This window comes from Cervus canadensis, chromosome 4, assembly GCF_019320065.1.
Source record: "Cervus canadensis isolate Bull #8, Minnesota chromosome 4, ASM1932006v1, whole genome shotgun sequence".
NCBI classification, from domain to species: domain Eukaryota; kingdom Metazoa; phylum Chordata; class Mammalia; order Artiodactyla; family Cervidae; genus Cervus; species Cervus canadensis.
Genome location: NC_057389.1, coordinates 46,986,571 through 46,999,490, shown reverse-complemented (window position 1 = coordinate 46,999,490; position 12,920 = coordinate 46,986,571). Strand labels below are relative to the sequence as shown.

Here is a 12,920-nt window from a genome sequence, read left to right as displayed (position 1 = left end):
GAGGAGTCAGTGTCCATGATGAGAGCTGACAGTGGTCACTGGGCCAGGGACAAGGACCCTGCTCCTCAGGCCTGTGGAAGAGAGGCTGGAGGCAAGGCCCCACCTACTCCCCTTCCTTCCCTTCACCATGGTGACCATGATATGGGGTGATGGTATAGAGGCAGGGCTCACAAGTTCATATATACCTCACACATGTACCCACACATACATGCTCACATCCCCTGCAAACATAGGTACAAGCAAATGATGTCTACACAACATGTTCTTATGCAAATACTCACGGGTATATATTCACATCTGCACACATGTGCATACACGTACGTGCTCTCAGACACCAACATACCCATGCATAGGGTAGGCATTGGCACATACCCTCCCACAGACCCCTGTCTCACTCATGCAGGTCTAACTTTGACATGTGGACACAGTCACCAAATTTGTATACATAGCAGTCCCATCAGAAAACATACAAACACACACATTCCTTCCCTTAGATACAGGTTAAAAGCATGTTCTTCTCTCCATTTTCCTTTGCTCACACACCTACACTGTGCAATCTCTCTTGCAGGCACACACGTTTTTTCTGCAGGCATATCCACTCTGCACACCCACTGTCACACACCCACATACAGACCAAACCACTTTCTGTCCTTCCTTTTCTCCATCTTTTTCACTTTCATACCCACCCACACAGTAATCCTAGCCTCCCTCCCTCCCTCCCTCTGTCTCCCACACAGTTTGTTTCCTGGTTTCTCACAGGCTGGGCTGTAGCACATGCACTCACAGAGCAGGCAATACCCTGCCTGATGCCAATCCCCCAACCCCTTCAGTGCCCGCTCCCCCCACCACGCCACCTGGGGCAGCCCTGGCACAAGAGCAGCTACTGGGTCAGAGGAACTTTCTGCAGCCAAGAAGCCAAGCAGAGGGTCAGGAGAAGCCGGGGAGGGCTTGTCCCGTCTGTCAACTGACCCCGTGCACTCTAAGCCCATCCGCTGAGAACAGGGGACAACTCAAACCAGGCCACTTGCGGCTCTGCATTTCACAGAACCTCAGGTGGGTGGGCTTACGTCAGCACATTTCCAACTTCCTCTAGCAGAAATCTAAACACAGAACCCTGACAGAAAAAACACACAAGTGGAATCACCCTGGTTAAAGGGGTGGGGTACTTGGAACCCAGGGAAATTTTGGTGAAAACCCAGGACAGCGTTGTTCCAACTGTGGTTTTGTTTCAGAATTGCTGGGGGAATGAAGGGTGCTTATTATTCCAAGCCCACTGCCAGCCCTTCCACCACTGGGAGGAGGCACCTGATAGTGAAAATCTCAACTTTCCACAGCATCCCTACTTGATTCTGATGCACGATGACCCCTGCCATGGGCCTCTGAGCATCACTGCCTCTGTTGTTGCTGGCCCACCAGTTAAGTCAGGGGATGGCCCCAGACAGCCTGGGAGATGACAACCTTCCTCAATCTCCCTTTGCCTAAGTCCTACTTGGGCAGTCCTGCCTGCCCAAGTCCTGAATGGTTATTCTAGTTACTGCTGCTGAGGAGGGAGGGGATGGGCCTGAGAGGGAAGGCATCTGAGTCTGAAAGGAAACGGGCTGGTGAGATTGGAGGTGCTGTTAGTTATGGGGGACAGGATCACAAAGACAGATTTAAAACGGAGTTAATGGGAAGGAGAGAGGAAAGGGGGTGGGGGTGAATAGATGCGAGAGACAAGAAGAAACTGAAATAGCAGCAGAATTTAGGGAACGACCAAGAGGGAGAAAAATTGAGGAAACAGAAAGACACTCAAGCAGCAGAGAGTGAGGCCAGGGAGAGGAAAGAGAGAAGGAGGAGACCCGCGGGGAGACTGTAGGCCGAGCCCCAGGGGGAGGGAATCGCACCTCCGAGGGCTGGGCGGGGCGGGCGGGGCGGGCGGGGCGGCGCTAGGGCCCCGGGGAGCGGGCGGCTGGAGCTCGGCTCTCCAGCCCGCCCAGCCCTCCCGGCTCCGGGTCCCCACGCAGCCCGCTAGGCGGTGGTGGAGGGGGCCTGGCGGAGGCTCGGAGGGGGCGCTCAGCGTGGGGTGGGGGCCGCGGCGGGGGGTCTCGCTCAGGGTGGGGCGCGCTGATGGACGCGGCCAGGTGCGCGGAGGTGGCGGCGCTGGTGAGATCTGGGACCAGGCGCGGAGGCTGGAGGTGAGTGAGGGGGCCGGCCGGGCAGGGGTGCCGGCGCCCAGCAAGCCTCTCCCCTTCCCACCTGTGTTAGTCCGGGCGCCGCCCAGGTGGAGGTGCGATCTGGGCTCCAGTCCCCACAGGCAGGGTGACCTTGGCCAAGTGGCTGCTACAGGCTGGGCCTCAGTTTCCCCACCTGTACAGTGGGGCGGCAGAGGAGGGGGCTGGGGAAATCGCGAAGCCTCGAAGCAGCTCAGCGGCGGAGGAGGGGGTAGTGGCGGGAACACCCCTGACGCCGGGCAGCTACTCCCCGAGGCTGCATGGGAGATCCAGCCCTCGAGCCCCAACCCGCCAGCAGATCACGGCTGGGACAGCCCCGGGCTCGCAGGTGGGCGACAGCCGGAGGTGTGCGCACCCAGACCCATTCAGGAGAAGGAGGGGGGTGGGGGGGAACGGCTGGACGCGTGAACGCGGAAAGCGGCTGGTTGGGTTGGGCCCCTTGCTGGGTTGACCAACATGGGCGCCTGTGGGGCAGAGGGAACGGCGTGTGCTGAGCCCGCGCCCCCCCTCTTCCCGCGGGCGGGGCGCCCACGGCGCTGTGCGGGCTAGGCACGCAGGATCTGGGCCCCGCAAACCGCGAGACGGGACAACCTGCGCAAGCTCCACCTGGGGAAATCGAGGCCTCTCCTGAGTGCCTATGGGGGCGAGGCGGAACTGCCCTCCAGGCTCTACATCACATTCTCACTACTCGCTGTGTGTGCCAAGGTGATTGCTGAGGCTGGACAGCTGAAGGGTGGGGCTCCTATCTAACCAACCACCGCACCGCCGCCTCAGCGGGCTCGGTCCAGAGCCCTGACAGGACCTTTTTGAGAACTTGGAGAGAAGTTCTCCCTCCCTCCCCACCTCCACTCCAGGTTATAAGCTAATTCTGGACGGGGACAGGGCCTCCTGTGTTCCGCGGGGTCTGGGTTGTTCACAAAGGACAAGAGACAGTGGGGAAGCACCATGCGACCCGGTCCCCACCCTACCCCGAGTGGCAGGTGGCACGGGAATACACCATTTTGCTCTGTGATCTTGGGGCAAGCCCCCTGCCCTCTCTGACTCCCAGTGAGAGGATGGGCGGGTGGCCCCTGAGGGGCTACCTGCATTGAAGACAGCAGCCACTGGTAGAGGCTTCAGGGGCAGTCAGAGGTTACCCCACCCTTGTCATGCTGCAAGGATTCGGATGAGATAAGATGCTGTTCAGAGGGACTAGGGGAGGCTAGGTAAGAGGCTAGAAGCCTTGCAGGTGCCACCCTGCCTGTCACCAACCCCAGGTCTGGGCCCCATCCTGTATTGGGGGACAGCACCACAGGCAGACTGATGACCTCTTCCTCCTCCCAGACTTGTGTTATGTCAGACAGTGGGATGGCACCTTGAGGGAGATGAAAATACTGTGTGTGAGTGGGGCAGGAACCCCTGCCTCTGTCTCCCAGGGGGATCTTGCATTGGTTCCTCCTCTCTTCCCTATCTGTACATTGAGGGCAATGGACTCAGATCACGCTAGTCTGATATTCAGAGAACTTCCCAAAAGTGAATTGTTTGCTGCTATGCCAACCTTGGCTCCCAATTGCCACTTTGCAGGCTGGCCCTTGGGACCACCCCTCTTTTCTCCAGTCTAGTACCTAAATGAAACTGTGGTTGAAATTAGGATTTACATGGCTAAAATAAGGCCTTTAACTCCTTCCTTCCCTTGTTATCTGTTACTTTTCCCCTAAGGTGAAAAAAAAAAACTAAATAAATAAAGACAAAAAACCCTGTGGCATTTCGAGCCTGGCCTGGTTCCCAACGAATCCCTAGCCTCTTCAGTCAGCATTTTATCTAATCTCTCCATTTTAGAGCTGGGGAGACTGAGACCAGGGAGCGGAAGAGATGGGCTCGGGGGCTTCTGTGACAAGAAGGCAGCAGAGCCCCCTTTCCTTGGGACAGAGTAGCTCCTTGACAAGCAGGAGGGCCAGTGTGGCCGAGGAGCCTCTGGAGAGATGGGAGAAGTGCAAGAGGGGCCTCCTCTGCGTCTCCTCTCCAGCCCTAGTCGTGCCCCATCTCCCTGGGTGACACGTGTTTCCCTGAGTCCACCCCACAGCCCTGGGCTGGGCAGGGGTCAGCCCACTTTCTCCACCTGCCAGGACCAGGTTTCTCCATCCGGCCAGGCTGAACACACCTCCCGGCCTAGGGGCCTGGCCTGGGAGGCACCTTCTCCTTCAGGGCAGCTCCCAGGCTCCCAGACATGAGCTCATCGGAGCTGCTGGTGCCAGGAAGGGAGGGACTGAGGGGGAAGCAGGCTGTGCTGCCCAGACCGGGGCACTGAAGGCCCCTGGGGCAGTGGAGAGGCACAGCGGCCCGGGCCTGGCAGGCTCTGGCCCCACTGTAGTGTGAAGGCAAGGACAAGAAAGGTCAGCAGAGGGTCAGCTGGGGTGGGGATGGGGGCGGGCTACGTGCTGGGGGGGCCCAGTGCAGAGGTGCAGGTGCTAGGCTGACCTCTGCCACTTGCCTGCCACATGACCCTGGGTGAATCCCTTGCCCTGTATGGACCTCAGGGTCCCTGTTTAATTAGGGGGTGCATGGGTCCTTAGGCACTGGGGTTACAATAGTGAACATGATAGACAAGTCCCTGCCCTCAAGATTGCATTTTAACTGGAGAGGGAGAAGAAAAAGGAAAGCAAAGAAATCAGCAGGACAGTTTCAGATAGATAAAAGTAGTATGAAAAACAACAAAAAGCCATGTTGCAAATTTGGCAAGCACTTAGAGCGGCTTCTTCGTGTTGGTGGGTAGGGAAGGGCTCTCTCCGGAGGTGACATCTGATTGGAAACCTGAATGGTATTTGAAGGTGTGGTCATGGCAGGCTTTGCGGAATTGGCTTGTCCAAAACTTGGGTCTAGAGAAATGGTAAGAATTGGGTTGGGAGGAAAGATGTTTCAGAGGATGGTAAATACTCTAAACTAAGAGCTGGGGATGGGGAGTGGGGTGGTCATGGGCTGTGGGTTATGAAAATGCCTTCGTCCCTCAGAGCTTCGGGCTGTGGACCCAAAGGAACCCAGGCCTGTGATCTGGTCACGGGGTGGCTGGGCTCTGCTGAGTTAGGCCTGTGAGTGTGTGAGTGTGAGTTCAGAGTCCTTTGTGAACTGTCACTGGACACTGTGGCTCAATTGCTACCCAGTGTGGCCAGAGGAGGAGTCAGCTTGGGGACAGCCTCCAGGCCCTGTAACTCCAGAGGTGCACAAAATCCCTCTCTCCGGAATGAAATCTTCACCAACTGGCCGCTGTGTGAAATTCCACCATCCCAGCTTCATCTTTTCCACTCAGTGAGGCAGTATATAGCGTAGGGCTGTGTTGACCTGACCCTACTCTGCCCAGCCTCCTAGGGCTGCTGCAAGTGAAGCAAAATTCTGTCTACTCCTGTGCTAGCCACTTCCTGCATGCCTGATACACAGACCCTGGGGTTGGACCCCTGGACTCTCTCTCTGGCTTTCTGGGAGATCTTGAGCGTGTTACATAACCTCTCTCGGCTTGTGTTTCCTTGTCTATAAAACAGAAACAATAGCAGACCCTAACCTGTATTGTTGTTCTAAAAATTTAATGCGAAGATAAAAATAACTATTACCTCTTAAATAGTATTATCATGTTTTGATCTCTGTTGAAATAGCAAGCCCTGGAGAAGATGGACACTCGCTCAAGACTTGTATCTCAGTGTGTATTACTTTTTGATGTTTAGCCAGGAACAGGTTTTGATAGTGGGAGGATGAGCACAGTAGAGTGGATGGGGCCTGGATCAGGCTTCAGGAATAGATACTTGAACCCCCTGCCTCAGCTAACAGGCTGGTGGTCTTGGACAAATCATTTGCTCCCTCAGGGGCTCAGGCTTTGGTCCTGAGCTACTATGGAATGGACTAGGAAGGATGGAGTGGGAAAGAGCTTGACAGACATGAAAACCACTGGGTTGGCAGGACGGGCAGCCACCAGGGTGGGGCAGGAGGGGGCAGGCTGGATAGGAGAGGGGGCTGATGTGAGACTGAATTATGTGAGATTGCATATAACCCTCTGGAATAAAATCTCTTGGAGACTAAGTGTTTGACAGATAAAAGCCAAAGTTCTTGGGAAACAGTTATCTTTTAGGGTTGCTGTGTGCCAGAGTCTTTTAAGTTCTTTACATGTCAGCAACTCTATGGAGTAAATACTATTATAGGTACTATTATTATCAATAGCTTACAGATGTGAAACAGGCACAGAGAGGTTAAGTGAGCTTCCCAAGGTCACACAGCTGGTGACCAGCCAGGTTCAAACCCAGGCCTTTGGCCCCAAAGCCTGTGAGCTTAACTCCTGTACACCATGCTCTCTCCTGCCTTAGGGAGTGCCAGAGGCTCAGAGGAGCCAAGCCACGTGCTTGAGAACATACCTCATTCCCCTCTGACCCCCATCATCCCTGCCCCCAAGGTGCTGGAAGGAGGAGCCTCCCTGGGCCTGGGGTTCTGAGGTGCACCCTTGAACCAGCTCAGTCTCTTGTCTTCCCCTCTCGTCCTCCTCTGGGAGTCGAGGTCGGGGAGCATTGAGTATACTGGGAGTGCTATGGGCACAGGAGGCCCTGCCAGGGCCTGACGAGTGGGCAACCTTAGTGTCGGTTGTGACGCCTGAGTGGATCCCAAGAGCTGGAGCTGTAATACACCCCCATGGAGTCTGGCACGACTCCCATCGCTGGACGGACGGGGGAAACTGAGGTCAGAGAGTCCAGGGACAGGCCCAAGGCCCCAGGCCACACAGGCTCCCTGAGTCTCCTGTCATGCTTTCCAGGCTGCTCAGGACTCGTGGGCTTCATGAGGATGTGGGACTTTGGGGACCCTCCCACCGATGGCCAAGGTGGCCCCTGGTGTCAGCCAGGACGTGATTCCTGACATGGCGCCTTTGAGGACGGCACATGAAGTTGGGGGATGGGGAGGGTGCTGATTAAAAAATAGGCTGTCACGCGCATGAGGAACAGGCCTGCCACCACCCAGCTCTCGCCAGTTGGCTCCCATGCCCAGCTGCCAGGCCCCACTCAGGGCTCCTGCGGGAGGCCCCGCCTATGCCAGCACTGGCTCTGGGCCTGAGGCTGGATGCTCCCAGCCACCTCGCCTCTCCTCCTCCACCCCTGCCCCACCTGCAGGCGGATGGTGCCCTCACTGGGCCTGGGTGGGCCTGTTGGCTTCAAGCTGTGCAGGGGGTTGGGGCGGGGGGGGGCACGTCTGGCGTCCCCACACACTGGCTGTGTGGCCTTGAATGCAGCCCTTTGCCCCTCTGGCCTCAAACACGGAGGAAGAGTGTTACCAGCTAAAGCTCTTTCCTGCTTCCAGAGCCTTTCTCAGATTCCACTGCTCATTTAGACCTGACCACCAGCACTCCCCGCTCAGAGAGGTGATGTGCCCTGTGAAGCCCACTCAGCTGGACTGTAGCAGGGCAGAGGGTTAGAACCACATCATCTTCCAAGTCCTAGTCCCTTACAGCTTCTCCAGGGTAAGCAAAGTCACAGAGAACCACCAAGGTAGATGTGAGCACTGTTTCTATTCATTTATTCCTTCATTCAGTCAGCAAATGTTTATTCAGCCCAACTATGGCCTAGGCCATAGGACTGGAAAAGGTCGGTTTTCATTCCAATCCCAAAGAAAGGCAATGCCAAAGAATATTCAAACTACTGTACAATTGCACTCATTTCACATGCTAGCAAGGTAATGCTCAAAATCCCTCAAGCTAGGCTTCAGCAGCATGTGAACCAAGAACTTCCATATGTACAAGCTGGATTTAGAAAAGGCAGAGGAATTAGAGATCAAATTTCCAGCATCCATTGGATCATAGAAAAAGCAATGTAATTTAAAAAAATATACCTACTTCTGTTTCATTGAGTATGCTAAAGACTTTGTGTGGATCACAACAAACTATGGAAAATTCTTAAAGAGATGGGAATGCCAGATCACCTTACCTACCTCCTGAAAAACCTGTGTGCGGGTCAAGAACAACAGTTAGAACCAGACGTGGAACAATGGACTGGCTTAAAATTGGGAAAGGAGTACGTCAAGACTGTATGTTGTCACCCGGCTTATTTAACTTATATGCAGAGTACATCATGCAAAATGTTGGACTGGATGAAGCACAAGCTGGAATCAAGATTGCCAGAAGAAATATTAATTACTTCAGATATGCAGATGATACCACTCTAATAGCAGAAAGTGAAGAGAAATTAAAGAGCCTCTTCATGAAGGTGAGAGAGGAGAGTAAAAAAGCTGGTTTAAAACTCAACATTCAAAAACTAAGATCATGGTATCCAGTCCCATCACTTTATGGCAAATAGATGGGGGAAAAAAGGAAACAGTGACAGATTTTATCTTCTTGGGCTCCAAAATCACTGTAGATGGTGACTGCAGCCATTAAGAAATTGAGACATTTGCTCCTTGGAAGAAAAGCTATAACAAACCTAGACAGCATATTAAAAATCAGAGATATTGCTTTGCCAGCAAAAGTCCATATAGTCAAAGCTATGGTTCTTCCAGTAGTCATATACAGATGTGAGAGTTGTATACAAAGAAGGCTGAGCACTGAAGAATTGATGCTTTCAAACTGTGGTGCTGAAGAAGACTCTTGAGAGTCCCTTGGACAGCAAGGAGATCAAACCAGTCAATCCTAAAGGAAATCAACCCTGAATATTTACTTGTAGGACTGATGCTGAAGCTCCAATACTTTGGCCACCTGATGCAATGAGCCCACTCATTGGGAAAGACCATGATACTGGAAAGGATTGAGGGCAGGAGGAGAAGGGAGTGATAGAGGATGAGATGGTTGGATGGCATCACCAACCCCATGGACATGAGTTTGAGCAAACTCTGGGCAATAGTAAAGGTCAGAAAGCCTGGCGTGCTGCAGTCCATGGGGTCACAAAGAGTGGAAAATGACTTAGTGTCTAAATAACAACAAAAATGGCCTAGGCATGGGGGCAGGGAAATGACATTTGAGGTCCCTGCCCTGCAGGGGCTCCTTACCATGGGGCAGGACAGACTGACATTAAAACAAATATTGATGGAATTACAAATCTCATGAGAATTTGCAGGAGAGGTAGAAGGTGCTGTGGGAGGAATGTGACTTCCCAGGGCAGGTGCGTCCTCCCTGAGACCTGTCAACAGACCTCAAGGAGAGGTATAACCAGAAAGGGACAACTGAGGGGCATGGGGAGAAAGGGTTCTAGGGAGGAGTAGCAGCCAGTGCAAAGGCCCTGAGGTGCAAAGTGCTTGATACCTGTCTGAATCCTTGAAGGAAGGCCAGCATGACTGGAGTGTAGGGAGAGCAGACACCATGAAGGGAGCTGCAGCGCAGACTGGAGGAGCAGTGAGGCTAGTCTTGCAGGGCCTGGAGCCTGCAAAGGGGCTTGAGGCCAAGCATAGAAGGGAGGAGCTGTTCCTAGTGCTGGTCTTAGAGGCTGGTCTTGCTTCCTTTCTTTTCTGCTTTCCCTCCCATTCCCATCCTGACTGTGCAGCAGACCCCTGCACACTTCCCCAGCCACTCACTGCACAGGATGACAATGCAGAGTGCTCACACCTGACCTTCTGGATCTTGTTTGCATTCTAATAGCCTGTTGCTTCATCCTGCCTCCCAGGAGGGTTCCAGTCCCTGAGATCTTGAATGCAAGTTGATGAGGGCCTGATCTTGGGCTGGAGCTCCAGCTGAATGCCTCTGTTCAGGTGGGAGCCTGTGGACCAGGAGGTTCAGCTTTTGGCTGAATGAAGGCCTGCCCCTGGACCAAAGCCCGCTGCCTGAAACTGTGACCTGTCCCCTGTTCCACTCCAGGCACGTCCATTCAACCCCAAAGCCTCGCTAAGACCCAGCCCTAGGAGGAGTTCGGAGGCCTGCATTGTGAGCTGAGCTCTGCTGTGTGCTTTTGGGCGTATCTGTCTTCATTTCTGGACCTTGGTTTCTCCATCTATTTTTATAGGGAAATACTTGAGTTTTCCTGCACTCATTGTTTGGCCATCATGGATGCAATATCAGCATCACCCAGAAGCTTCTTAGAAATGCAGAGTCTGAGGCCCCACTCCAGACCTACTGAATCAGAATCTGCAAGTTAACCACATCCCTAATTACTATGCACATTAAAGTATGAGAATCACTGTTCTAAGTCCGTCATTTTTAAACTTAAAAAATGTTTTAATTAAAAGCTATAGGATCTTCCTCTCTCTCTGAAGTCTTACAGATGAAATACATAAGAGGGGAACCACCTACTCTGTACTTATTCATCACATGAATGAGAAGGGGGTCATGGGGGCTAGGCCTGGGGCGCGGGCTTTATTGAGAAGGGAGGAGGAAGAGAAGCAATTCTGGTGGGAGAGGGTGGGTGGTGCCTGACTGCCCAGGCCACTCCTGACCAGGTACCCCTAGGAGCCCTTTCAGCTCTGACCTCTAGGGTCCTCAGACTTAAGGGTTTGGAAAAGTGGGCTTGAGGAAAAGGCGCTCGACAATACATAGTCTAGCAATGCCTTTCCCCGCCTGTCCCCATCTTGGTGTCCTACTCTGTTCCCTGAGAAATCCCTGAAAGGGTAGCCGGTGCTATTCTTAGCGTGACAGGATGGTGAGGAGAGAACATGCTGGTGCATTATTTATGCCTCTGAGTCAACAGGATTACATTCAGGTCTCCCAGAACACGGCCCTCCCCAGTGGCCTTCATCACTGCCTTCCCAGGACCCAGGACTCCTCCCGCTCTGGCCCTGACCATCCCTGCTCCCTGCCTCCAGCTCCCACACTGGGAAATGGGTCATGAAAGACAACGGTGAGCTGGGATCAGAAAGGAGTTCGCGATATCGTCTCATTTCTCACCCATTCGGCGCATACTAACTGAGCATACGGCACGTGGTAGGCGTGGGTTCCTGCCTTCCAGGAGCTCACACTTTAGCCTGCAAGTTAATGGTGCTTTGTCATCGCAAGAGCCTGTGTGCCAGGCCAGATGCTGCGAGCTTCTCATGGAAGACCTTATCCTCCCAATCACCCGGCGGGATAGGAATTAGGAGACCCCTACACCGAGGAGGAAACTGAGGCTTAGCATCTATCAGGTAGTGGTTGCTCGGCTGGGCTCCGAACTCAGGTTGGCTGGAACAGAAAGACCATTCCAGACCAAATGGCAGCATGGAGCCTTAGGGCTTTGGGAAACCCTTGCACTACCTGCTGAGAAGGGCGTTTCAGCTGGAAGGAGATTAACTGGCTGAGGTTGTCCCATTGTCAGTGAATCCTGAGTAACTGGAGAAGCACCTGGACTGGAAGGACTGTGTTTGCTGTGTACACAATGCCTACTGTGGGCTGGAAGGCAACGCCTTATAGGATGAGGTGACAAGGCCCCAAGGTGGCACATCTCAGAGAAGCTAAGCCAAGGACCCTGGCTGGGAGCCAAAGACCTGTGTTCTGTGAGATTCTAACCTTTCTCTGCCTCAGTTTTCCGGTCTGAAAATAGCATCTCTGCTCTACTTCTTTCTCTGCCGATGTGAAGCTGCTAGGAAAGCTATAAAAGTGTGTGCATGTTCAATGATAATTACTACATAGAATTATTTATATAAATATATTTTCTTAAACGTATTTTCTGTTGACATGGGGTCTATTTGCCAGACTGTGTTCCAAGCATTTTCCTATTTGTTAATTTACTTATAAACATGTTTATAAAATCAGGAGCTCTAGGGACTTCCCTGGTGGTCCAGTGATTAAGACTTCACACTTCCACTGAAGGGGGTTCGGGTTCAATTCCTGGTTGGGGAATTACGATCCCTCATGCCACAGCCAAAATTTTTCTTTAATTAAAAAATAAGATAAAGTCATTAGCTCTAAAGCCCATTGTGTCCCCAACCTGGCAGTACTTCAGAACCCCTCAGGGAGACTGTTAGCATGAATATTCTGTGGTCCTGACTCTGTGGCAGAGCCCAGGAATTGGCAGTTTGGACACACACACCCCTACCCCAAGAAATTCTGCAGCACCTGTAGGTTTCTGATCTGGGCCAGAGAGGTGAAGGGACTTGCCTGAGGCTTCACAATGAGTTGGAGACCAGATTGAGACTAAAACTGAGGCCTGAAGTTCCTAGTCTGGCGCTTTCCTCCTACTCATCAGTTGCCCCCGAGCACCTTAAAGGAATGAAGCCAGGGATGCAGATGACTTTGATGAGCAATGATGCCAGTAGCTACTGGTACCGTTTTTTCCATTTAATTGCTGAAGGGATAGAAAGAGGGATGTTTTCCACAGCAACATGATCCCTTAGGACATTTGAGCATCAGGTGGCCGATTTTAATGTTGACCTAGAAATGGGAAACCATGACTGCGGTGCAGAGATACGGAGAAGGGAATTTGAAACCACACATCAGGTCATGTGCCCTCCAGACAAGGGTGGTCTGGTAACTTGGTTACCTGGAGACAGGGCAGGCTGGCAAGAGGGAGACAAGTGTGTCCACCCACAAGGTGTGTACCTGTTGTGTCTGTGTCGATCTGTCGCCTGAGTGCCTGTGTGTCTCCACATGCATGCCTATGGTTGTTCTGTGTGCATACACTGGTGTGTAGGTTCTGCCACCTCTGTGGGTGCATGCGTGAGCAGCACCTTTGTGTGCGGACGTGTGTGCAGAGGAGGATATGCTGTTGCCGGCTAGGCTCTCGCCAGCATTAAGGAGGTATCGAGAATGTGTGTGTTGCAGGGTGTGTGTGTGTGTGTGTGTGCACGCGCGCGCGTGTGTGCACACAAATGGTTGCA

General features: G+C 53.0%; 1 protein-coding gene across 1 annotated transcript in view; it reads left to right on the top strand.

The window, feature by feature from the left end:
• Positions 1-12,920, top strand: part of SYNPO (synaptopodin) — a 56,841-nt gene that overhangs the window by 22,542 nt on the left and 21,379 nt on the right. The window lies entirely within an intron of this gene.